Source organism: Tursiops truncatus, chromosome 1, assembly GCF_011762595.2.
Source record: "Tursiops truncatus isolate mTurTru1 chromosome 1, mTurTru1.mat.Y, whole genome shotgun sequence".
Lineage (NCBI taxonomy): Eukaryota > Metazoa > Chordata > Mammalia > Artiodactyla > Delphinidae > Tursiops > Tursiops truncatus.
Genome location: NC_047034.1, coordinates 87,688,423 through 87,712,531, shown reverse-complemented (window position 1 = coordinate 87,712,531; position 24,109 = coordinate 87,688,423). Strand labels below are relative to the sequence as shown.

Here is a 24,109-nt window from a genome sequence, read left to right as displayed (position 1 = left end):
TATTCTGTATGTGAAATCTCTTAGGAAACTATAAAGTTATTTAATTGTAAGAGTATTAGTATGATCTCAGGAATGTGTGTTTTATGAGAGCAAAGTCTTGAGCCAAGGGATGAGGCCTTGACTGGCTGGGGAGTTTTCCTGGGTACAGAAAGTCCCCACTGCTTCTCTTGGAACACACCGAAAATCCCACAACTTGTCTCTGGTTGTCTTCTGTGAGGCTGGAAGCCAGGCTGAGCTGGTAAAAGACTCTTACAAGGAACCCCAAGGCTGGATCCCTCAGAGCTTCAGGGAATTTCCCAAGGAGCAGAAAGTCCTGTTTTCCAAGGGTGTAACTTAGGTTTAGGTAGCAGGAGGTTGTCCCCAGAGAGAGGCTCACTGTGATTGCACCAGGAGCTCCCGGCAGTACCGCCACATCTCTGCAAACTGGCTCCGGTAGACCAAAGGACAGACAGACAGACACAGACAGACAGGAGCGCAATGGGAGGGGGCCGTAGGTTGTATACTGCTCATGGAAGGCACGGCTCTTTGGACTCCCCTCAATTTCTACCAGGCACTTTACTCCCAGCTAACCCTCCTGCTGGCACTAAGAACTAGCTATTTCCCTGTTGAAAGCACTCAAATGTCAAGGGTTGACGTCGCTCACCCAAGTCGCACAGCTCTGAAGAGGTAGAGTAAGGATTTAAATCCTGATTTGTCAATCCAGCACCCAAGTTCTGTCTGCTAAATGGTGTAGCCTCCAAGTAGCATCATCTTTAATTTTATTTTAGATTATGGTATAAAAACACATGACATAAAATTTACCATTTTAATCTTTAAGTATACAGTTCAGTAGTATTAAGTATTGTGCAACAGACCTTTAGAACTTTTTCATATTGCAAAACTGAGACTCTGTATCCATTGATTGACAGGTCCCCATTTTCCCCTCCCCTCGGCCCCTGGCCGTCATCATTCTACTTTCTATCTCTATGAGTTTGAGTACTTTAGATATGTCATGTTAAGTGGAACCAGACAGGATTTGCCATTTTGTGACTGGTTTATTTCATTTAGCAGCATGTCTTCAAGTTTCATCCATACTGTAGCATGTGCCAGGATTTCCTTTCTTTTTTTAAAGGCGGAATAACTTTCCACTGTATGTCTATATCACGTTTTCTAACCCTTCTATCCTTCAGTGGACACTTGGGTAGCTTCTACCACTTGGCTATTGTGAATAATGCTGCAATGAACATGGGTGAACAGCAGCATCTGTTGAAGCAAAGATATTTGCATGTGCACACATGTACACGTAGACGTGAACACATACACAAATGAGTGGTGTGTAACATGCCTCCACCGAGGCATAACCTGCCTCTGGTAATACCGCAGAGCCAACCAACTCTTTGAAGCTATCACATTTTCATGGAATAAAGTCAGGTTTTAAAAAACTCTTATCAAATTAATAGAGCATTAAAATATAACAGAAATAGTCTTTCAAAAAATTTTTTGAAATGTTTCACTGAGTTCAAAACAGTAGATCTATTTTAGTAATTAAATTGGTTTGGGACTTAAGCCCTTTTTTATTAGTTTCATATTTTGAAGCTGCCAGTCAGATTTTCTCAGGGCTCAGGCAGTGGCACTTGGCCATGAGGTATATTTGGAAGGACAATGTCCCTCTTCAAGGATGGCCTGTGCCGTTTTACATGAATATGGATGTCAGGAAGGGATTCAAACAATAAGAAGTACAAATACATTTATTATCTCAGTCCTGAACACATAAACACATGTATCTAACCGACACAGAAGTTTTCTGAAATAACACGTAACCTCACTCCATGTAATGCACTCACATTTTCTAGTCCAGTGTTACTTGAATTGTGGTCTGTGAACTGCTTATCAGCAGCCAGGGAGGAAATAAGTGCAGAAATTAAGTGCACAGCACATGAAAAGATGCCTGACATCATTAGCTATCAGGGAAATGCAAACACAAACCACAATGAGATGTCACTTACACCCACTAGGATGGCTACAGTAATAAGTGTTGATGAAAATGTGGAGAAATTGGAACCTCCATACACTGCTTTTGAGAATGTAAAGTGGTGCAGCTGCTGTCGAAAACAGTATGGCAGTTCCTTTAAAAGATAACCATAGAGTTATATGACCCAGCAATTCTACTCCTGGGTGTATATACCCAAGAGAAATCAAAACATACCTTCCCACAAAAACTTGTACTTAAATGTTCATAGCAGCATTATGTGTAATAGCCAAAAGATGGAAACAACCCAAATATCTGTAAACTGATGAACGGATAAATAACGTGATATATTCCAATGATGGAATACTATTTGGAAATACAAAGAATTGAAGTACTGATACATGCTACAACATGCACGTACCTTGAAAACATTATGCTAAAGAAAGAAGCCAGTCACAAAAGATCACATTATTGCATGCTTCCATTTGTATGTAATGACCAGAAGAAGCAAATCTATGAAGATAGAAGTAGATTAGTGACTGCCTAAGGCTGGGAAGAGGGGGTCTGGAGGAAAAAGGGGATTAACTGCTGAGGGGTAGAAGGCCTCTTTCAGGAGTGATGAAAATGTTCTAAAATTGGTTGTGGTGGTGGTTGCACAACTCTGTGAATATACTGAAAACATTGGCTTGTACACTGTAGATGGGTGAATTGTATGATATGTGAATTATATCTCAGTAAAGTAGGTGTTTTTAGAAACTTTTATAGCAATTTGACATTACTGTGACATCTAAGAGCGTGATCCTTTTTCTAGTAATTAATTTTTATTGTCTTGTATTTTACAAAAGTATCAGTCCATGACAGATTGGAATAAAAAAAAAAAAAAAAGCAGGCCATCCACGCAAAAGGCACTGCTTTAGTCTATTTCATTATTTTAAAAAAATTCATTATCCACTAGGGGGGTTGTGACCTATAGTTTGAAAAATACTAAAAAGTATTGCCCCTGAGCACAGCAGCACCCAGGCAGGCAAAGTCTGCTGTGTTCAGGGTTCTCAGCAATCCATCAGAGACAAGAGGCATCTTCAGGATAAGCTAAAAGGCATAATCTGTGATCTGACTCCTACCCACCCTTCCAGCCCCATCTCTCACTGTGTTCCCACACAGACCCTCTGCTCCAATCATACCCCACAACATGCTTTCCCAAAGACGCCAAACGAGCTCAGATTCCAGTGTCTCTGCAGATGAGGTTTCCCCTGCCAGGGATGATGACACTCAGTGCCACCCACCTGGAAAATACCACGTCATTCTCCAAATTGCAGCCCAGATATCATCCTCCCTGTACCTGGACCTGCCCCCTCTTTGCACCTCTTTTCCCAAGTCCATAAAAGTATCCATTACACAGCATGGCCATCACACGCCTGCCAGTCTGTCTGTCCCAGTAGATGGTAAGCTTCCTGAGGCCAAGTGTGACTTTTGGTTCATCTTTGTAGCCTGGCCCTCACTAAGGGGCAGATGTATGATGAGTGTCCAAAGCATAAATGTGGGATAGTTCATCCCAGTTTTTAGGAAAACCAGGATACTTCCTGGCTCCGACACCAGCACAAAGAGCCAGGCAGAGCCCCCTTCAAGTAAATCCTGCGCACCCACATCCTTGGCCTGGGCTCTCCCTTTCCTTGTGCTTCTGAGCTGCATTTCCAGCACCGTGGGTTTCCATGGCGACCCTGGTTTCCTGGCTGCTTATATGTCTTTCCTTCCTTGTATCTTCCACCTTGGTACCGACTGCATCAGACTTCTCTTTCTGTTTCATACTGATCATATCTAGGGCCACAGTTTGTATCATTTCCAGGCTTCTTTGATATGACAAATTCTTACTTTGCACTGCGCCTCTCAGGGGCAAAATGTTAGTTTCTAAATTTATTACTCAAAAGAGAATCCTCCCTTTTTTCCCTCTATTTGCCCTGATTTTTTTATGCCCAGCTGGACCCAGACTGCTATTTATGATGCATGATATTATGTTAACCTTGTTTCTCTCTCTCCTTCCCTCTCTCTCTTTCAGGCATGCGAAGCATTTAGCACTATTGAAGTGTAAAAGGTCAAATTGCTCCTGGCTTAGGTGAGCAGTACAAGCAAATTAAGGGGGACAAGCAGACTGAAACACATAGTTGAGATGATTTTGATAGGCAGAGAAAAGCAGGTGGAACTAAGCCGCATTAGGTCAAGGTTTAGCACAAATTAGAAGTAACCTACATTTCATTACTATTCAATTTTCAAGCTGAGTTGAAACTGAATTTGTGTCTCCGCCCCAGTAATGAGGCGGCAGAGTCAAGCCCTCAGAAGCAAGCGCTCTGGGACTAGGATGTGTGGGCTCGTACACTGGCTCTATTATTCACCAGCTGTGTGCTCTTGGCCAAGTTACTTAACTTCTCTGTGCTCCTCGTTCCTTTCTGTAAAATGGGGCTAGTAACTGCATAATTTCCATAGGGCTATCGTGAGAATCAAATGAAATAACACAAAAAAGGCACATAATACAGTGCCTGCTTATAGTAAGTGCTCAATTAATGTTAGCTGTTATTAACTGTTTTTGAGTTCTGCTCTGCTTGTGCTCATTAAAGCTAAAGATTGAGTAAGATGGGAGGGAAGCAAGGATTGATTTCACATGTGAAGCCTGAGCCGGGCCCTGCCTCTTGGTAGACACATGACACCTCATTTAATTTTTACGATCACCCTGTTAAGAGACATTGTGTTACCCCATTTTACATCAAAGTTAGGCTTAGAAATGTTGGGTTTAAAGAAAAAAAAGCAAAGAATGCTACTGTCTAAAATAGGACAAAACAATTGATGATTTAATGTTCTGTCAACAATTTCTTTCACCCAAGGTCAAAGTGAAAATTAGTAGGAGGTGATGCTTGATTACCCATCTAAGGATATGAAAATGCTGGCCAGAGCTGGTTCCTGAAACACACTCTTGTTCTATAACAGAGAGCCTTCCCACATAACCTCTCAATTTAGTCTTTAAACCTCTAAGCAACTCTGTTGAGAAGGGAATTATAATGTCCCCAGTTTATGACTGGGGACTTGCCAACTCAGAGGGCCAGTGAGTGACAGAGGAGGGCCTGGAACTCAGGTCCTTTGATGAACATTGGCTATTGATCACAGACAGCCCCACCCAGCTGACGGCTGCAGTGGCGCCCAGTTCAGTTCCTGCACAGGCCATGGTGGTTTTTCAAGGGAGGACACTCCTGCTCTCAGTGTCATGCCCAGACGCCAAGAAAGCATCACTCCTGGGTTCCTACACACAGGCTCACCCTGCTAGGGCAACTGGGTCAGGAGGCGACGGTCACGTCACCTCTTCACAGGCCCCTGCCTTCCTGGTGGCAGCTCTTGGTGGCCCTTCCCACCAGTGGTCCTTAGGTAGGAACATGTCAGCTCATCAGAGAGGTTCTCATAATCTTGAGTCTAAAAAGGGGAGGGATTGGGGTAGTGAATCCTTTCCTCCTCCTTGGCGCACAGGACATATTTATTACATTGAATTTCTTTGAATCTGATTCCAGTCTCAGGAATTTCTTGTGACTCACGTAAAATCTGAAACTGCCTGTGGAAATTCAAATAACTTTTCTGTACTCCTTACAGATGATTTTGAATCATCTTAGAAGTTGCTCAATTGGGTGAGTTTTAAATGGAAACCTAAACTTCCTTAGCTGAAGTCTGTGTTTCACCCAGTGACAGCTTCATTGTTTTATTACCTCCATCCTCCCACCTTCCGCTAAACCATAAACACCTTGGGAGCAGGAAAGATGTTTTTCATTAGTATGCCCCCAGTGTCCAACACAGAACCTGGCACCTAGTGGAAGTTAGACAAATGTTGGCTTGATGGATGAAGGTATAAACGGATGGGTGGAGGGTCAGATGATGGATGAATGGCAAGACAGACATAAGACCTGTGGCTGGATAGGGGGACGTGGCCACAGCATGCCAGGGATTTGGCACCTTATCAGCCCCCAGAGCACCTCAGTACCCCCAAAGAGGTGTCCCTGTACCTTTGCTCCCAACTTGGAACTCCCAGACCAAAGAACATGATTTCTGACCCTGCGGGGACCCTCCCTCTCCTGAGAGGTCAGAGAGCTTGTGAGAGTGGACAGACTAGACAGACTGGACAGATGGCCTGCTGGTAGGTTTGCGGGCAATGCCTCAAGTTGCCTATTAACAGTGGACTTTGGCAGCAAACCTGATAGAGGAGGCGTTTTCTGTTCTAGCTGTTGCCTCCCCGACCTTCTCTGCTGGGCCTGCCAATCAAGCCTCTGTCTGCTCTGCTCTCTCCCCTGGGCTGACATCCTAAAGTCATGAGGGCCCTGGCCAGCTGCCCTACAGCTATTCCAGCTCTGCCACCCTACCCCTGCCCTGTCTCTACCTGGCTTCTTGTTACTTAGGCCTATCTGTCTGTCCTGATCCAGCTCGGTGCTGCCAAGGTCCAGGGTATGGTTGGTTGGTACTAACTGATAGAATGTTCTGCATGGTACCGAGCTGAAATCTTCGTATTGGTAACACCATCTCTTGGTTCTATTTCCATTCCCTGGGGCAACACAGAATAAGTCTACTCCATCTTCTGCATGAGGCTTCTCCAGTGTTTGAAGACAACTTTAAAGACAACTGACATGTCCCCTTAAGACTTCTCCTCTCTAGGCTGACAGCTCCAGTCCTGGCAAACGGTTCCTCAGGGTTCTTGCTTTCCAGATGCTCACCACTCTAGACATTTTCTGGTTTGTCAAAGTTACCCTCACATATTCTTTCAGAAGGCTGATGAACTGCTCCAGATTGCAGGAGACCAAGGAAACATGACAACTAACTGCTATGTGGGAGCCTGGCTCGGGTTCTAGAACAGAAAAGGGAGATAAGTGGGACAGATGACCTAACTTCAGTAGGATCTGCAAATGAGTTAATAGGATCAATGTTAATTTTCTGTTTTTTTTTTTTTTTTTAACAGAAAGCTACTTTTATTTTTATTTATTTATTTACTTGGTTGCACCGGGTCTTAGTTGCAGCAGGCAGCCTTCTTAGTTGCGGCATGTGAACTCTTAACAGCGGCACGCATGTGGGATCTAGTTCCCTGACCAGGGATCGAACCTGGGCCCCCTGCACTGGGAGCGAGGAGTCTTATCCACTGTGCCACCAGGGAAGTCTCAGTTTTCCGGTTTTGATCATTGTGCTCCGCCTGCGTCAGATGTTAACATAGGGGGAAGCTGGGTGAAGGGTATCCAGGAATTCTTTCGGCAGTTTTTTTGTAAGTCTAATATTATTTCTAAATGAAAAGTTCAAAGATAGTCTTTCCTATGTTGTGTGGGATTTGCATGGTATGGATGTACCTAAGCTGAAGCTACTGTCCCCAGAATTTCCTTCTCTGCATACCTTGCGGTTGGTGTGGGACGCAAGAGCCTTTGCAGGGGAAGGGGAGTGAGGAGTGCTCAGTCTGGCAGGCCTGGGGCACTCTCGCAGTTCTGCAGGCGCCCGGTTATCTTCTGGTTTACCTTGACGGCGAGGGGCAGTAGCCACACCCATATCTCCTGCCTGGTCTGCTTCAGATCCTCCGACTCCTCGGCGTGGAAGGACAGCATGGGGAAAGAACAGTTTGGAGTCTTGAGGCTGCTTGTTTCATATTTAATATATGCTGAGCATTTTCCTAGAAACCACTTACCTCCCCTCGCCAATACACTCACTTCGTTACTCCTGTGTATCACAGCAAGTCACTAATCGTCAGGTCTTCCCAGGAAACACTCTGATGACCTATATTCAAATCATTTTCACCTATCTGTAAGGAACTTGATTAATGAGTTAGTTGTTATTGGTACAGCTGTATCAATGCGATCTAAAATTTTATTACCTTTTTGAGTAACCATGTCACGTTGCTGCCTTTTAAACTAGCGTCAACTGTAAATCTCCAGAATATTTCCCATGAATTGTTCTCAAACCAGTTCACCTCCTGTTCATTCTTGCAACTGACTTTGGGAAACTGAAGGTTTCACTTTACATTTTTCCCCATAAAATGTCACCTCGGGGCCTTTGTTTCATCATTCTAGCTATTCTGATTAATTTGAACGTGGGATCTGTCATCTATCATATTATCCCTACCAACTTTGTATTACTTATACATTTGACAAGAACACATTCAAAGTCTTATCCAAGTCATGATAAAAGCACAGAGTCATGCAATCTTCTGTGGGTCAGCATTAATCAGTCCATCCCAATGAGTGTGAAGCTCTCAGACAACCCTCATACTTGTATTATCACCTAACCCACATTTCTCTAATTTAGCCCTAAAAATACTATAAGATGTCATTTCTGCATTTTCTTGTTGATCCAAATAGCTAAGACAGCTGTTTAATAAGCTGTGACTAGCGTAACTTGATTTACCAGATTGGGATTCAAATAATATTCACATCATTTCTTACTTTTCAGATTGCTCTCTTGAATCCCCATGCCACAGAATCAATTTCTTTCTAGGACCGCTGTAACCAAGTACCACAAACTTGGTGGCTTACAACAACAAAAATTTATTCTCTCATAGCCCAGGAGGCCAGAAGTCTGAAATCAAGCAGCATCTGTTCCATGCCTCTCTCCTAGATTCTTGGGTCTCCCAGGAATCCGTGGCATTCCTTGGCCTGCAGGTGCATCACTACAGTCTCTGCCTCTGTGGTCACGTGGACTTCTTCCCTGGGGGTCTTTATGTATAATCCTCTCTTCTTACAAAGATACCAGTCTTATTAAAGTTAGGGCCAGTGTGACCTCATCTTAACTAATTACAACTGCAATGACCCTATTCCAAATAAGGTCACATTCTGAGGTTTCAGATGGACATGAACTTGGGGGGGAGGTGGAGGGAACATTGTTCAGTCCAGTGCACCAAATCAGCAAAAATTTCTATCTCCCTGCTCCCTGCGTATGGTTGTACAGTTTGGGCAGTGATTTGCCAAGGCGACCCAGGCTCTCTCTGCTGCTGCCACTTATATCACTGCTGAAGGAAGAAGGCCCCACCCAGTTTGTGTGCATTAATGTCAACAACCCACCCAGCTCTCTTCACAGGCCATGGACAGTCTTCCCTGGCATCAAGCTTACATAAGAATGTGTCACACGTGGGCTCCTACTGAAACCGTGCAATTCAGATGGGGCTTGAACCCAGCCAAAACCTAGATTGGGACTTGAACCCACTCTCTCTTTTTTTTTTTTTTTTTTTCCCCTTAACATCTTTATTGAAGTATAATTGCTTTACAATGGTGTGTTAGTTTCTGCTTTATAACAAAATGAATCAGCTATACATATACATATATCCCCATATCTCCTCCCTCTTGCGTCTCCCTCCCACCCTCGCTATCCCACCCCTCTAGGTGGTCACAAAGCACCGAGATGATCTCCCTGTGCTATGTGGCTGCTTCCCACTAGCTATCTATTTTACATTTGGCAGTGTATATCTGTCCATACCACTCTCTCATTTCATCCCAGCTTACCCTTCCCCCTCCCCATATCCTCAAGGCCATTTTCTAGGTCTGTGTCTTTATTCCTGTTCTGCCCCTAGGTTCTTCAGAACCTTTTTTTTTTTTTTAGATTCCATATATATATATATCTATATATATATATATATGTTAGCATATGGTACTTATTTTTCTCTTTCTGACTTACTTCACTCTGTATGACAGTCTCTAGGTCCATCCACCTCACTACAAATAACTCAATTTTGCTTCTTTTTATGGCTGGGTAATATTCCATTGTATATACGTGCCACATCTTTATCCATTCATCTGTCAATGGACCCTTAGATTGCTTCCATATCCTGCCTATTGTAAATAGAGATGCAATGAACATTGTGGTACATGACTCTTTTTGAATTATGGTTTTCTCAGGGTTTATGCCCAGTAGTGGGATTGCTGGGTTGTATGGTAGTTCTAATTTTAGTTTTTTAAGGAACTTCCATACTGTTCTCCATAGTGGCTGTATCAATTTACATTCCCACCCACAGTGCAAGAGGGTTCACTTTTCTCCACACCCTCTCCAGCATTTATTGTTTCTAGATTTTTTGATGATGGCCATTCTGACCGGTATGGACGTGATACCTCATTGTAGTTTTTTTTTTTTTTTTTTTTTTTTGTGGTATGTGGGCCTCTCACTGTCGTGGCTTCTCCCGTTGCGGAGCACAGGCTCCAGACGCGCAGGCTCAGCGGCCATGGCTCACGGGCCCAGCTGCTCCACGGCATGTGGGATCTTCCCGGACCGGGGCACGAACCCATGTCCCCTGCATCGGCAGGCAGACTCTCAACCACTGCACCACCAGGGAAGCCCCTTCATTGTAGTTTTGATTTACATTTCTCTAATGATTAGTGATGTTGAGCATCCTTTCATGTTTGCTGGCAATCTGTATATCTTCTTTGGAGAAATGTTTATTTAGGTCTTCTGCCCATTTTTGGATTGGGTTGTGTGTTTTTTTCATATTGAGCTGCATGAGCTGCTTGTAAATTTTGGAGATTAATCCTTCGTCAGTTGCTTCATTTGCAAATATTGTCTTTTTGTCTTGTTTATGGTTTCCTTTGCTGTGCGAAAAATTTGAAGTTTCATTAGGTCCCATTTGTTTATTTTTGTTTTTATTTCCAGTTCTCTAGGATGTAGGTCAAAAAGGATCTTGCTGTGATTTATATCATAGAGTGTTCTGCCTATGTTTTCCTCTAGGAGTTTTATAGTGTCTGGCCTTACATTTAGGTCTTTAATCCAGTTTGAGTTTATTTTTGTGTATGGTGTTAGGGAGTATTCTAATTTCATTCTTTTACATGTAGCTGTCCAGTTTTCCCAACACCCCTTATTGAAGAGGCTGTCTTTTCTCCATTGTATATTCTTGCCTCCTTTATCAAAAATAAGGGGACCATATGTGTGTGGGTTTTTCTCTGGGCTTTCTATCCTGTTCCATTGATCTATATTTCTGTTTTTGTGCCAGTACCATACTGTCTTGATTACTGTAGCTTTGCAGTATAGTCTGAAGTCCAGGAGCCTGATTCCTCCAGCTCCGTTTTTCTTTCTCAAGATTGCTTTGGCTATTCGGGGTCTTTTGTGTTTCCATACAAATTGTGCAATTTTTTGTTCTAATTCTGTGAAAAATGCCATTGGTAGTTTGATAGGGATTGCATTGAATCTGTAGATTGCATTGGATAGTAGAGTCATTTTCACAATGTTGATTCTTCCAGTCCAAGAACATGGTACATCTCTCCATCTGTTTGTATCATCTTTAATTTCTTTCATCCATGTCTTATAGTTTTCTGCATACAGGTCTTTTGTCTCCTTAGGTAGGTTTATTCCTAGGTATTTTATTCTTTTTTTGTAATGGTAAATGGGAGTGTTTCCTTAATTTCTTTTTCAGATTTTTCATCATTAGTGTATAGGAATGCAAGAGATTTCTGTGTATTAATTTTGTATCCTGCTACTTTACCAAATTCATTGATTAGCTCTAGTAGTTTTCTGGTAGCATCTTTGCGATTCTCTGTCTATAGTATCATGTCATCTGCAAAGAGTGACAGCTTTACTTCTTCATTTCTGATTTGTATTCCTTTTATTTCTTTTTCTTCTCTGATTGCTGTGGCTAAAACTTCCAAAACTATGTTGAATAATAGTGGTGAGAGTGGAACCCACTGTCTTTTAACTGAAATCACACACCTGATCTGAGGACTTAATGAAGCTCAGGTTCTTGATGTCTCATCACAGAATTCAGTGATAAGTAAGAAGTGGATTTATTTAGAGAGAAACATACTCCACAGACAGAGCGTGGCCATCTCAGAAGGCGACAGGCCCTGAAATATGGGGTGGTTAGTTTTTATGGGCTGGGTAATGTCACAGGCTAATGAATGGGAGGATTATTCCAACTATTTCGGGGATGGGGTGGAAATTTCCAGGAATTGGGCCACCACCCAATTTTTGACCTTTTATGATTGGCCTCAGAACTGTCATGGCACTGGTGAGTTTGTCATTTAGCATGCTAATGCGTTATGAGGAGTGTTTAATGAGGCTCAAGGTCCACTGGAAGTGTAATCTTCTGCCATCTTGGACCTGGTTGGTTCTAACCAGTTTTTGTCATGTCCTAAAATTGTCATTCTTTTAAAAGTTGTGCCCTGCCCCCTTACCTTCTTTTTCACTACTCCAAACTCTCTCTGCTGGGGCAGCTGGGCTGGGTGAGTGCTTTGACCTCAGCCACACACGGTGCTGGAGGAAGATCTTGTCACCATTTCACACTTCCCCTCCCCCATGGTTAGTGTCCCCCTTGTGGGGGAGGTGCTTGGTCATCTTTTCAGGTGTGACCATTTCAGCCCATCAGAGAGGATCTAATATTGATAGTATGTAGCCTCAAATGAGAAGGGAATTATCCTGATTCTTTTTCTTCCTGAAGGCTCCTTGCACCTGCATAAATTTGCCCAATTCCTTCTAACAACCCAGCTATTCATACCAAGAAGTATGGAGAACAGCCTTTATCAAGCTCTACATTAGGGGAAATGTCCAGTTATATTCTATTCTGAGGATAATGGATGCCTAGCTGCCTACATTTACACAACAGAAGGTATCAATCGTGAAATTTTTCTAGGAACAAAGACTTCCTCCGAGATGATTCACTGCCTCCACCTTGCTGCCTGGTGACTTTGAAATGGTGGCTTACTGAGGTAGAAAGACAGAAAATTTTACTTTCTAGGCATCCAATTACAAATCTAGTACATACTTGTGCCATGAATCAATGTCAAGTTTGTAAGTCAGAAGTCAATAAATTCACCCGAATGCACATTCTTTCCCTGATTGAAGACTGAGAAACATTTCACATTTCCCTGGCTATTGGCTCCTTTCCCAAATTTCTCAGAAATCACGGACAGTGACTCTGCAATCATATTTCCAAGTTCTGACGAGATTCATCCAAAACCAGAGCTCACACAGTGGTGGCTAGTTACTCCCAAAACTCTTCACTGATCTTTTTTTTTTTTTTTTTTCTCTTCACTGATCTTGAGCTTGACATCCTTCTTCTGCAGTTTGCCTTTTACACTTTCTGGCTTGAGAATTACTCTTGAGGGAGAGAAACATTATGCATTAAAAGTTATACCCCATTCTGCCACACTAAATGTGGGGTCTGGCTCTTCCTTGTTATTTTTCCTGCTCCAAATAAATTTCTAGAACAGTCTTTCTGTGGTCTCAGTCATTTGTTTAAGCCTCAGCTCATTTTACACGTTAGGATTCCTGACACCAGTCTTACAGGTTTGTGCTTTTTGGTTTTTGTTTTTGGCCCTCCCACTGTTATACTCACTCTTTGAAATTCTGGACTCACTCTGTGTTTGCAATGGTTTCTTTACATGACCCCTCCTTCCTGCTCCGCCTTCTTTCTCACTGAGGTTATTAGTTTATTCCTCACTCCACAGATATTTGTGTGGCGCCCACCATGTGTTAAGCACAGCGCTGGGCACACCAACACACCAGGGAATGAAACCAGATGTGGTGTCTGCTCTTACAGACATCATTCCAATAACTAGACAAATAAATACTAAATTACAACTCTGATAACTGTGAAGAAGAGGTACACAGTGCTCTAGGAATGTATGAGTTTTGTTTTTTTTTTAATCTAGATAGAGATGCAAAGAAGAGATTACTGGGTTAAGATCTAAAAGATGAGAAGGAAGGATTTACTGAGGTCAAAAAGGGAGAAGGAAACAATCTAATTTTAAAAATGGGCAAAAGATCTGAACAGACATCTCATCAAAGATAATATACAGATGGTAAATAGCATCTGAAAAGATGCTGAACATCACAGTCATTAGGAAATTGCAAATTAAAACAACAATGAAATACCACTATACACTAATATATATGTATACGTGAATGGCCAAAATCCAAAGTACGGGCAATGCCAGATTCTGGGAAGGACCTGGAACAGCAGGAGCTCTCCCACGTTGCTGGTGGGAACGCAAAATGGAGCAGCCACTTTAGAAGACAGTTCGGTGATTTCTTACAAAACTACACGTACTCTTACCATAGGATCCAGACATCGTACTCCTTGGTACTTACTCAAATGAGTTGAAGACTATGTCCACACAAAAAATGTTTATAGCAGCTTTATTCATAATTGCTAAAACTTGGAAGCAACCAAGATGTCCTTCAGTAGGTGTGTGGATACATAAACTGTGGTACATCCAAACAATGGAATATTATTTAGCACTAAAAAGAAATGAACTATCAAGCCATGAAAAGACACAGAGAGACCTTACAAAAGCATATTGCTAAGTGAGAGAAGCCAATATGAAAAGGTTACATACTGTATAATTCCAACTATGACATTCTGAAAAAAGCAAAACTATGCAGGCAATACAAAAAAAATCAGTGTTTGCCAGGGGTTTGGGAGGAAGGAGGGATGAATAGGTGGAGCACAAGGGATTTTAAGGGCAGCGAAAATACAACGTATGATACTGTAAGATATCTGTCTTGTACATTTATCCACACCCATAGAATGTACACCACAGAGAGTGACCCGTAATGTAAACTATGGACTGGTTGATAATGATGTGTCGATGCTGGTTCATGGATTATAACAAATGCACACACTGGTGTGGGATATTCATGGTAGGGGAGGCCGTGTGTGTGTGTGTGTGTGTGTGTGTGTGTGTGTGTGTTGGGGTGCGGGGAGGGTGGGAAACAGGGTATATGGGAACTCTTTATACTTTCTGCTCAATTTTGCTGTGAACCTAAAAGCGCTGTAAAAAATAAAGTCTATGAGTATTTCTTTAAAGGGGGGTGGGGGGAGAAGGAGACTTCCAGGAAGAAACTAGCATGTACAAAGGCCCGGTGGCACAGGGAAGCTTGGTGATTACGAGCACTGAAGGAAGGCCACTGTGGGTAGAGCAAACTAGGTGGAACTGATGGAACTGGAGAGACAGATGAGGGCCAGGCTCTACAGGGGCTGGCAGGTTGTTAAAGCAGTTTTTCTTCATTCTGAAAGCACCGGGAAACCATTGAGTGGTTTTAGGGATGTGGAGGTGGGATAGGGACAGCAGGAATACAGTCAGATTTGTATGTCAAAGCAATCACTCTGGCTACAATGCGGAGCGTGGAAAATGCATTGGAATTCTGGAAGGGACCAGAGCTGACGTGAGGAAGCCAGCTGGGAAGTGGACGCTCTAGCACCGTTGAAAAATAAAGGCAGCCTGACAAGAGTGGGTGATGTGGGAATGGGAAGAAAGGCAAGATGAATCGAGGATGTAAAATGGACAGTCCGTCACGGGGAGGGGGAAGGGTAAGCTGGGACAAAGTGAGAGAGTGGCATGGACATATATACCAATATTGACACATGTTTTAGAATTACGTCCAACAAAAGAGCTCACCTTCTTTCTCCTGCTTTCAGAGAGTTGAAGCAAATTAAACATTCTTGGGTTGTCTGCAGGACACGTGGTCACCCTACTTAGATAGCACTCACCACGTACCAGGCGCTGCTCTGAGAGCATTTTAGCCCATTAAATCCTCTCAACAACCCAAGTAGGTGCAGTTATCATCTTCATTTTACAGATGGGGAAACTGAGTCACATAGAGGTTGACTAATTTGTCTCCGTTCACACAGCTAGGATTTGAGCTCTGGCTCTGGAGTCCATGCTCTTAGCCATTACTGGAATTGCTTCTCAAATGTGGTCTTTCTGCAGGATATTTCAAACTAGTCCTCGAGAGAGAAATCCTTTTGCCTCTTGGGTCAGAAGTGGAGGATGGAAGTCTGCAGGTGCCTATTTCATGGAGAAAAGAACAAAGCTGCAGGGTAAACTGAGATGAGAGACGGGGGAGGGACAGAGAGAGAGAGATAAAACGAGAGAGAAAGATAAAACGAGACAGAGAGATAGGCAGAGAAAAACCAGGGAGTGAAAGAGATCTAAAAGGTCTGCAGGGAACCACAGTAGCCAAAATATCTCTCAGACACAGTTGGCCCTTTTCCTGATAGTCAGAAAGTGGATGTCAATTTGCTAGGAGGCATGAGGAAAACAAAAGATGAACATCTCCTGAAACCTGGGGCTAAAAGCCAGGTAACTGGGGAGCTGGCATTACCTTGAAGAATTTGCTGAAGACCAAAAGCAGGCATGGGCCTTGGCCAGGCATTGCCTGATGATATGGTTCTTAACCAAAAGTGTATATCTAGTCTTTGGGGGAATGCTTTAAAATTCCTGATAGCAGACTTACAGAATCTCTTGGGATGGTGTTGATTCTAGGCATCCGTAGTTTTTAAAAGCTTCTCAGGTGATTCTGATAAGGGTCCTTGGTTAAGACCTACTGGCCTGAAGACAGACAACTGATGCTCATAAGAGGTCTCTTGGTGAGATATTTACCAGGAGCTTGAGAGATAAAAATGAAATCCCTGAATTCAGAAGTCAGCCTGGGGACCCTGGGATTAGTAGGACCTTGAGGAAGCTTGGCCCAGAGGCCTTCAATTTATTCAGCTGGACTCCGTGTGGGTCAACTGTGTCCCATGAGGCAGAAATGGCCCAGAAACATCTTGAGACAAACCAGAGGGTGAGACCAAGGAAAGTGGGTCTTCCTCCGAAGTAGGCCTGGGTCCCAATGAAGCTCAAGGGCGCCTTAACACCTCCCTTCACTGGGAGTGCGGGATTTGACCACCATACGTTCAGGTGTCGAATCACAGCTTCTGAGCTGAGCGTGGCTATTACTGGAATGACCATAGAGGGTTTGAATGAAAAATAGTTAAAATGGCATTTCATCAGTTACCATTATATCAACACTCCCTGCTTGAGTGAAGAAGAATTTCTTTTGTCTAGAAATAAACACACATCTCCCCCCTTTGCAAGAGTCTCAGGAAAAAATGAGCGGAAGACATTGCAAGGGAGTGGCAATCCCACAATAGATACAATAGAACTACATAAAAAGGAAAGCAATGAAAAGATAAACATGAGATTGGGGCTCAAGGTTATTTTGAGCAGGGAGGGTCACAGGGAGGATGAGTGTGGGAGGAATGGTTAGGGAGGCTTTTGTTTTGAGTGTTATGTTTCTGGGTACTTAATCCATTATCAAAATGACTGGCAAAACAACCAACTAAACAAACAGAAGTGGCCATGCCTGGAATAATGATAAGAGTGTGTTATGAAATAGGGATTACGGTTAACCCAATTCTGTGCACCTGAGGGCCAATTTAAAAATAAATTTAAATGTATATTTAGAGGGGAAAAAAATCACCTGCAAATGATCCCACCACCCATAGGGCAACCACTGTTAACATTTCCCTTCCCAGGCGTTTTCTTACATCTTTTTTTTTTTACATTATATTGTAACCGTAATTTTTTGTATCCTCCTCTTTTTAAAAAATTAATAGACAATTAACTGTTTTTAGAGCAGTTTTAGGTGCACAGCAAAATTGAGCAGAATGTACAGATATCCTTCTCTTTTTACTTAACATTAGGGGATATACATGTTTTCATTTCATTAAGTTTCTCAGGAACAAAAGTTTTTACTGTCAACATAATGTTTCCTTAAACGGATATAATGTGGTTTACTTAGCCTACCACCACTGGTCCCTAGGGTTGTTTCCCATTTTTTGGTGGTATAAATAAAGTAGTGATGAACATTTTAGTGCATAAATTCCACCCCGCCACACATACATACTTAGCATTATTAATTTTTATTTTTTTAAAACTGTACCCAGAAGTCTGATTATTTTTCCCTTTACCTCAATAGCCATGTGCATGATCTTTTTTCTTTCTTTGAAAGCCATTATTATCTTTTTTGACATTAATTAATTAATTTATTTTTGCTGTGTTGGGTCTTCATTTCTGTGTGAGGGCTTTCTCTAGTTGTGGCAAGCGGGGGCCACTCATCATCGCGGTGCGCGGGCCTCTCACTTTCGCGGCCTCTCCCGCTGCGGAGCACAGGCTCCAGACGCGCAGGCTCAGTAGTTGTGGCTGACGGGCCTAGTCACTCCGCGGCATGTGGGATCCTCCCAGACCAGGGCTTGAACCCGTGTCCCCTGCATTAGCAGGCAGATTCTCAACCACTGCGCCACCAGGGAAGCCGCCTTAGCATTATTTTTAAGGACAGATTCTTAGAGTTATTGAATGAACAAATATGAACATTTAAAGGCTGATTTGCCAAACTACCAACTTATTTTCCAGAAATTTTATGCAAATTTACACCTTGACCAGAAGAATTTGAGATGATCTACTCACTGCCTTCTTACCAGCTGTGGTGGACATACTAAGAGCCTCCACCCCCTAATAGGTCCTAATCCCTGGAACCTATGTAGAGGTGACCTTACATGGCAAAGGGGTATTAAGGTTGCTAATCAGCTGATCTTGAGTTGGGGAGATTATCCTGGATTATCTAGATGGGCCCAAATGTAATCACAAGGGTCCTTAAGAGGAAGACAGAAGAGAACCAGAAAGGTAGCTGTGTGAGAATCACCCAGGCCCATGTTGCTGGTTTTGAAAAAGGAGTAAGGGGCCATGAGCCAGGGAATGTAGGGGATGTCTAGAAGCTGGAAAAGGCAAGGAAATGGATTCTCCCCCAGAGCCTCCAGAAGCAACACAGCCCTGCTGACACCGTGACCTTAGGCCAGCGAGACTGTGCGGGACTTCTGACTACAGAGCTGTAAGAGACTATGTTTGGGCTGTTTTAGGCCACTAAATTTGAGGTCATTTGTTGCTGCAGCAATAGAAAACTGTATTGGGTATCTTCATTTTGTTTCATTCCAATGGCATTTAATGGCTGTTTGTTTGTTTGTTTGTTTGTTGGGCCTCTCACTGTTGTGGCCTCTCCCATTGCAGAGCACAGGCTCCGGACACGCAGGCTCAGCGGCCATGGCTCACGGGCCCAACTGCTCCGTGGCACGTGGGACCTTCCCGGACCGGGGCACGAACCCGTGTCCCCTGCATCGGCAGACGGGCTCTCAACCACTGCGCCACCAGGGAAGCCCTGATGGCTGTTTTAATTTGTATTTCTTTGCTATTTGGGGTAGAGCACAGCTTTCATTCTGTCCACCCAGAAAAGACTCTTCTGGGAAGTGCTCCTAGTCTTCCTTCTAAACATGTGGTCCAAGATCAAGCTGGTACCTGAGCCAAGCTAAGCCATTCAGAGCCTTTCTTTGTAATTAAAAAATTTATGGGGGCTTCCCTGGTGGCGCAGTGGTTGAGGGTCTGCCTGCCGATGCAGAGGACGCGGGTTCGTGCCCCGGTCCGGGAAGATCCCACATGCCGCAGAGCGGCTGGGCCCATGAGCCACGGCCGCTGAGCCTGCGCGTCCGGAGCCTGTGCTCCGCAGCGGGAGAGGCCACAAGAGTGAGAGGCCCGCGTACCGCAAAAAAAAAAAAAAAAAAAAAATTATGATTAGAGAAAACAAGCCCCATCCTTCTGCGCTGGTGCAGAGGAGAGGTGAGTCACAGCCGCTGCCAAGGGCATGTCTCTGCCATCCACACAAAGCCTGTCAGAGTGAACAACGCTGACATGCAGAGGAAAGCAAGAAAGAGGGGCAGGGAGAAAGTCTCAGTGGTTTGGGTTGCTGAAGTCAGTTACAGCCCTGCTCTCTTCCAATGTGTGACCCTTCCAATAGATGTCTCTTTTGCAGAAATTAGTTTGAGTTGTGTTTCTGTCCCTTACCACTAAAAGAATCTTAATACAGAAACTGGAACATGAACTGGGGTGTGGAAATCGAGGAACCCCCAGATGACTGAATCAAGGTTGGTTGGCGTGCCGTGAGCGTCCACAGATCCTAGGCTGGGAAAATTGCCTTTCCTATTTTTACGTTATCAAGGCAGTTGGTTAGACTATTTTCCAGTGGCTCTTGGGACTCAGACCATGTGCCATTCAGACTTATACTTGGCAGACACGGTATGAAATATCAGGATGATAGAATGTGGCAGTAATTTCTCGCAGCCTTAGGTAGGGTGCGGTGAGAGGAAGAGAAGACCTGGAAGCAGCAAACATTCAGGGAGCTGCTGGACAGAGAGATAGCAGCTTTAAGAGAGGTCTTTCTGTTGGTAGCCAGCAGTCCCAAATGGCTGAGGTCACAGAGTTATACCATTTGCTCAACTGCAAAAGCTGAATGCTTTGCCCCACACCAAAGGTTCTGCACTGATTAAGAAGCCACGGGATCCTGGGAGTTGGAATGGTGATACCTGGAAAGGACCACAACCAGCCCAGCGCCCCATGTTGTGCACTCCCTGCCTCATGAGGAATTGCATCCTCTTCCCACCCCACCCCAGTGTGATGTGAAAGTCGCAGAACAGGGACAATATTGAGGGCAGGCCAGCCGTGGCTTCCCTCTCCACATTTCCCGCTGAGCCCCAGGAGAAGAGCAGAGCCTCCAGATCTGTAGTAAGAGGCTGGAGTCATGTGAGCAGAGTCCAATACACCTCTCATGCCTTACAACTTTCTGGAGTTGGAAATTGGCCAACAGAGACCCCCAAAATGAAAGTCACAGTCCGATGATCATCGTTTTCAACGTTGAAATGCTAAAATAGCCCACATCTGCCAAACTGAGGTGTGTGATTTCTCAACCACTGAGGTAGTATTACTTTTTCGAACTTTCCTGATGATAAGAATCACCTGAGATGATTGTTAAAAAATGCAGATTCCCAAGATGCTCCCCCTGGAGACTCAGTGGATCTGGGGTGTGATTGAGAATTTTCATCAAATTCCCCGGGAGATTTCTATCATCCAAAAGATTTGGGAATATCTATCATGAGGTAATTCCTAGGTAGCTAGACCAATAGGAAGTGTTTCGTAAGGCAGTACAGCCCTGAGTGGAGGAAAACTCTCCACCACCCTGCTCGTGAAAGGTTTTGTGGATGTGGGCAAGGGCAATGCTCCCAACAGGCAAAACCTGGAGAGTCAGACTGGTGACCAGAGAACTCAGTCTTTGCCAAGATGCAGTGATATTCACCAGCCACAGCCCTGACCTCACCATCCCTGTCCAGCTGGATGTGGTTCAAATGCGACCACTGTGTGTTGCCTCCTTTTCACCCATTTTCAACAGTAGCATTTATAACAGTTGCCCTGTTTCCCACCAGCATTGTACATGAGGAGTGTGGGAGGTGGTTGGTAGTAATCACAAAGCCAGTGTGGGCAAGATCACGGGGAGCGATGAGAAGGCTTGACCAAGAGGAATAGACACACTCAGGAATCCTGGACTTGAACTTGCTGTCAAGTGACCCTCTAAGTTCGTCCTCTGAGCACCGTTCCTATCCACACCTGGATGCACTAATTTTCTCTAAATATGTGGGAAAATATCTGACATGTACTAAACACTCACTGTGTTCTAGGCACTGTGGAAGTGCCTTGTGTGCATCAGCTCACTAAAGCCTCCCCCAAACCCTATTAGGTAGGTGTTATTCTTATTATCCCTCAATTTACAGATGAGGATCAAGAAACCTGCCCCGAATCGTACAGCTCTTAAGTCATGGGGCCAAGATCTGAACACAGGCAGTCTCCAGATCCTGAGCTCTTAATATTACTCTACACTGCCTCTCCAGTGAAAGAAAAACATGTGAGAGAGAGGAAAATAAAAGGACACAGTCACATTTCAAAAGAAGATAAACATGTCCATGGATAGGAAACAGAAAGGAAATAAGAAGACTAATGTGAAGAAAGGCTGCCAACAAAAGCAATCAGCAGGAGATAAACTCCTTTCAGAGGAAAAGAAAATAGTAGAACCAGATGAAAACGATTGTAAAACAAGCAAGTTGAGAATTCTCAAAAGATGAGGGAAAAAATGAACAAGAATAAGTGGATATGGAAGAGGAACAACTAGAAATCCTGGAAATGGAAAAATCTAGTACTTGAAATAAAAACTGAACAGATGGGGGAAGGTCTGGACCAAATATAGTTGAATAAATAATTAGAGCTTTGGAAGATGGAGCTGAGGAATTCACCCAGAACTCAGCGCAGAGGATTTTTTAAAAATTGAAAATGATGAAAGGGTAATTATGAGACAGGGAAAAGAGTTTGAGAAGCTCCATCCAAGAGAAGATTCAAAAGAAAGGAATAGAGCAAATGGTAGAGAAGACTGAAGAGATAATGGTGAAAAATTCTCCAGAATCTTCAGACAGAAAGTGCCCACTGAACGTTGAGTAGAATAAATAATAAATCCACACTTATACATGCTGGTCTACAGCTGTAGAATGTCAAGAGTGAAACAAGAACATCTTGAAAACTACGAGAGGAAAGAGAGATCGTCCATCTAGTGGATTCTGGACTTGGAGAGAGAAGCAGTAGCTGGATGACTTTGAGTTACATCCCACTGATAAAAGAGGATGGCTGTATTACAATAAGAGAGGACACTTGGGGGTATTTTGTGTATGGAAAGAAAATTATGTGGGTATGCGGGGAAGACTATCAATTATTTTGCACACCTCTTCTGAGCAACAGTCTGTCCTTTCTAACCCTTTGGTTCACATGCACGCTCCATTCTCTTCTAAAGCCTGCTCCCAAACACTGTTTATTAGCCCAGGGAAGGGTCCTTGAGCTAAGGTGACCGATCATAACAGCTCACTCTAGGCCTCAGCTGAGGCACCATGTTGGGTGAATAAGAGCCTTTCCTTGAGAGTTTTGACCTTGAGACCAGAGAGAGCAGGTCCTAGAAGCAAAGCTGTGAGAGGTGAGCCACAGGTGCTCTCAAAAGCCATGCTTCCTGCCACGTGGACAATGCCAGTCTGAGAGAGAATAAGGTTGTTCTGTAGAGAAAAACAAAGATGAAAGACAGAGAGAGAGAGAATCCTGTCAATGTGTAAGAACAACCGGGTCCTAGTTGTATCTCTGCTCGTCCGATCTTTTATGAATCTTCCCTAAATTCTCCACTTTAACTAAACTTATAAAACTTAAATTTCTACTATTTTCAGCCAAATGAGTCTTAGTTAATAGAATGGTAAGATTGACACTGTATTATTCTTGAAGTATTTGCATGTTTTCTTTGGGGGAAACGTCTTTGTTTATTTTTCTTCTGGGTCTTATATATTTTTTTGTTTGTTTCTTTTAAATATGCAGTATTCCCAAACCAAATTTCTATTCTCCTGATCCCAATCCTCTTTCTTTTCTCCCTTTCTCCACCGAAGGCTTCCTCATCTTTACGCACACCCAAGCCAAGGACTTCAGTATCGTCAACTCCTTCTGCTTTTGATTTCATGCCCCCAGCACCGCGCAGCCATGAAATCCCATCAATTCTGCCTGTGGAAGTACCTCTCAGATCCATCTATTCACTTTAACAACGATTAACCCACCCAATGACAGGGCTCCGGGCAACTCTCTCATTTGCTGCTCAGTGTAATTTTCTGGAGGGGAATTTGGAAATGTATTTCAATAATCTTTAAAATAGTTCTATTGATACTTTTGACTCAGCAGTTGCACCCTATGAATAAGGGGGTGGTGGTAAAAGATAAGAACAAAGACATTTTTAGAAAGCAAGAACATGTACAACGACATGTTTTAAAATAATATTTAATAAGATGAAGTGTTGCTTAAGATATGATGTTAAATAAGAAATGATATGAAACATATTTGTACACAGTATGATTCTAATGTCATTAAAATATATGTCAGATTCAGTGATTATGCAAAATTTGATATGATCTATAGGCTTTCATTCCTTCCACCCTCATTCTCAAACCACGGCCCACCACGGGTCCCTTCTGAGAATGAGGTGGGTGTGGTTGGGAAGTGACAGCCTCAAAGTCATTTGAGGCTTTTCTAGTTCAGTGTACAGAATGCTGAGTGCAGTATAATTTTCAACATCTTCATACTGTGCATTCTGTGACAATATAGACTCCCCTCCAGTTGCTGTCTTCCGTTACTTTCACAGGAATGCAACCCCATACTTAACACAATTTAACTTTTATCCCCACACGTAATCCCATTTTGGTGGGATTTTAATGCATTTGTATATCTAATAGGGAAAAAATAGGTAAACACACCAAAATGTTAGTAGTGGCTAACCCTGCAGGATGAAGTTTGTTGATTTTAACGTACTCCTGTATCTTTAAATATTTTTTTAAAATGTAACTGTCAATAGCTGCTTAGCATTCTACCATATGGATACACTCCAACTTATTTAATCAAACCCCATTCTTGAACACTTAGAGAACTTCCCATTTCCCACTATCGTAAACAATGCTGCGGTGAACATCTTGGTATCTACATC

General features: G+C 43.2%; 1 long non-coding RNA gene across 1 annotated transcript in view; it reads left to right on the top strand.

Annotated features, from left to right (window-relative positions):
* The window catches only part of LOC117313410 (uncharacterized), a 30,909-nt gene extending 7,380 nt beyond the window's left edge, over positions 1 to 23,529 (top strand). Inside the window, exon 3 of the long non-coding RNA XR_004527881.1 lies at positions 23,028 to 23,529. This is a non-coding gene — a long non-coding RNA (uncharacterized lncRNA). The remainder of the gene's footprint in view (positions 1 to 23,027) is intronic.
* Positions 23,530 to 24,109: the final 580 nt, after the last annotated feature.